Genomic DNA, 3,813 nt, shown 5'->3' on the forward strand with positions numbered 1-3,813 from the left:
TTCGTCTCAATTTCATAGAATAAAATGTAGATTTGCATTTTAATTTGTTGTGTAAATGCTGTTTTCATGCTAGTCTGTGACTGTGATGTTAAAGAAAATGAAGAACAGACTCATTTTGCAGCTGAGCCTGACACCACCTCTGGGCGTTTGTCTCAGCATACCACTCAGCAGTGCCGAAATTTCTCCTTCTGAGCTTAGAGACACACAAAGATTTTAAGTAAGAGTCTCTCTGGCAGAGGTAGCTTATTAAGACACACAAAGAAAATTAAGCTAGTGCTTTGGCAGAAGTAAATGTAAGCAGAGACAGCCCTTAAATCATTTTGCCAGTTGCTTTGACTGCAGCATGGGGACTTTTGAACCTCAGTTTTTAAAGGTCTTCTCTGGGGGCCCAAGCTATGATTTTTGTCTACATTGCTATATCTATTATTACATCTATAGATGTAAACTACGGCCTCAAAAGAACATGTGGATGTGTAAAACTTGACTATATTTCATTCAGTGGGTGGATTAACTGGCCTACAAAAGCTCCATTCTTTATCTGAATGACTGGAAACCAAGAGGATCTGCAAAGGGGAAATTCAAGGAGTTCAACTGTTACGCACATAATATGTTCTGCATTTCCAGAGGGATTTACTAAGCCATTGTTTTGTCTCATCTGAAGTGATCAATCTGCTGTAGACCTGCACCTTAACAAACAAACGAACAAAATGCTGAAGGAGCTGAATGGAACCGGTGAAAGAACAAGTGAATCTCCTTTTACAAAGTAAAGCATAAAGTTACTGCAATTAAGGAAGCTGATGGTGTGTGTGAATATTCTCAGTATTCTTGATTTGGTGTTGTGGGTTGTGAATAACTTGGCCAGAAGGGAGCTTTAGGCATGGAGGATGCCGTGGTGATGTCCATAGCTTCTGGTGTAAGCTGGAGTTCCCTGATTTCTGGGCATGCCGGAGGTGGCTGACTGCAGTCCTTTACTGCGAGAAGTCCAAAAGTATGCTTGCCTCAGTGTCTTCCTGCTCAGAGTCCACTACTTTGGTTGCTAGAATTTTAGATCTCAGTATGTGACCGGGATAGAAAGGAAATGCAGAGTAGCACTAGACTGCAAAGCTTGCACTTGCACTTCTTGACCTGCCATAAGACTGCTTTAATGGTCCTGGTATTACATCTCCCTGCGCGTTGCCTTCAGCTGTGGAGTATAACGTGTTAATTTGCATAAGCGCTCACATAAGAGGTTGGTGCAGCAGGACTTAAATGCCATATTCCTTTCTGAACACAATATTAATTATATTGTTCAAGAACCTTCAAAAATTTACCTAAGATACTTTTGAGATGCTAATTGTAGAGTTTGAGTCGAACTAAAAATCAGTGGATTCTGTGAGTTTCCTCACCTGACACAAACTGAAGGAATCTCAGAGAAGGAGGAAATTACAATGTCTCTCATGACTGTACTAAAACTATTGATGTCATTTTGTATAGTGCTGAACTGTTAATATTGATATTACTATGCTACATTCTGCAGTCAGCTCTATAATTTAGCTAGTGAAAATACTAATTACGTTATTACTGCTGTACTGTATTTCTAGATACTGCACAAAAGACTGATTTAGAAAATACAAGCAATTCCAAAGCAAATTTTGGTGAGTAGAATGCCTTTTAAACCAAAAAATTGTGCTGTGTTGACTTTCATAAGAAGTTGCTCTTACAGAAGTTGAACATGTCTTAGGTTTTCACGTTCCCTCCTGCTCAGAGGTCCAGCCATGAGGTGAGCTCAGTGCTCAGTGCAGTGCTGAGAACCACCACATCTGCTGTCTGTTGTAGAAACTGGTTGTGTTCCCTGTGATGCATCAGCAGGCTGTGAAGAGGAACAGTGTGAGTGTGGCATCATCTAATGGCATCATCCCAATGGATTTCAAAAGAGATTTTGATGGCTTACTTTTTCTCCATAAAAATATGCTTGTTTCTAATGCTAATTCCTACCCCCAAATTGAGTTAAAGGACAGGTGCTTTGCTCCTTTGATCACAAAGCCAACTAAAGGTAGGGAAAAATTGTGATAATATCTTCCTCTAAATCAAAGCTCTTTATTATTTTTGTGACAAAATAGGTGATAAAACTCCTCCTGACCCCATGACAAGATCTGTGCCTTTTGCTCCCTGTGGAAAGTTTCGTCTCCGTAGCTACAGGCTGGTGATGCGTTTTTTCCCTGTTGTCTTGTTTATAATTAGGTCTGATGTCCGCTGTGCATGTTCACCTTTAAATATTAGGTCAGTGTTAAAGCCATTATCAATCTAAAACGTTGGTCTATTACCAGGATTCAGCTTTTGTTGCCCCACAGTGCTATAATTATATTACCGTCTATTGTTAAAAATTAATAATATGCAGCATAGAGGTCTGATGGAATCATGTTAATGAGAACACTGAAGCTTCATTGACTTGCAATATCATTAGAGCTCTGAGACAGGTTTATAGCCTTGTGCAAAGTATATTTGTGTTGCTTTAGACACAGTATTTATTTGGTCACACCCAGCCAAATGTTTCCTTACTAAATTAAAATAAATGCTGGTAAGTTCAATGAGCTACAAAGATATATAGTATAATTTCAGGTTCTCAAGTCACAGAAAATGAGCCCTAGCAATGGAAATCGGTAGAGGGTCAAAAATGATGGATATACAAGAGTGAATATGAACAAAGAGGGAAGGGAGTTTACAGAGTTGAGGGAAGCTGGGTTGTTTTTTTTATGACTCAAGCAGTGTATAAAATTTGAAAGAACATCACCCATTTAAGGTCTGTTCTGATGTTTGTGTATACACGTGCATACTCATTTACAAGCACAATTGATAATCATAATTAATTGAGTTGTAATTGTTAGGATTTCTATCTTCGCTCTCAAGAGGCTTGCCCCTGTAAAGCATCGTTAGTGGCTGAGGGGAGCAGGTCACTGGCAGACCCTCTGCTCACTAATGTGGGTTTTGTGGGACTGATCCCCACAGAGGCATAGGCCTTTGTGTATATGCCTTTGTGTATAGGCCTGCCCACCTGCGATGGGCAGGGTTCGGAGAGACCAGGTTCCTTGCCTACTGTCACAAGCAGAGAGATGGAGCTGAAAGATAGATAAGGCTGTCCGTTTATACAGCTTGCACCGACAGGGATGAGGGAGGCATAGATTCTGCTCTGCTTCTCTATCCAGCATCCAGGAGAGCACCACCCTCATTTGTTTGGGTCTGGCACATGGGGGGCTTCCTCCTCCTCCTCGGTGTGTCCCAGAGCGTTGTGTGAGTGTTCAGAAGAGCTCTGAAACTGAAAGCCAGTATGAATGCTGTGTTATTACTGTTTGCAATGTGATCAGTGTACAGCTGACCTTAATTCATTTTTGTGTGGTAGTACTCTTGTTTAAAGTGGAGACATTTGCAAGGGCATGAAACCTGGCCTTCACCCTGAAATGTGAGCTCCATTTGGACCTTCTCCCTATATTTATGCATCTCTGTTATCACACATGATCTACTAGTAACAAAATCTGTTGTAACTTTGTCATTGACTTGAATTATCATGAGGTCATGGATCCTTTAGGTCTTACCTTCCCCCTAAGTGTTTTTTAAATCCCGATGTTGTGTTTATGTGCTGTAGTCGTGCAATGGGAACGTCTGGTAAACTCACAGCTTAATTTACAATGGAAGAATGCTTTAGCAGCTGTTTTATAACAGTTGAACTACTCTGACTTAAATGACTGTTCTTAAGAGATTAAAAACTGATTGAAAAGGTGAAAAAGTCCCGGACTGTCTTCTCTCTTTCTCTCTCTTTGCATTTCATGTGTTTATTTT

The sequence above is a fragment of the Lagopus leucura genome, unplaced genomic scaffold, assembly GCF_019238085.1.
Source record: "Lagopus leucura isolate 7727_CA_CO unplaced genomic scaffold, USGS_WTPT01 Super-Scaffold_100157, whole genome shotgun sequence".
Lineage (NCBI taxonomy): Eukaryota > Metazoa > Chordata > Aves > Galliformes > Phasianidae > Lagopus > Lagopus leucura.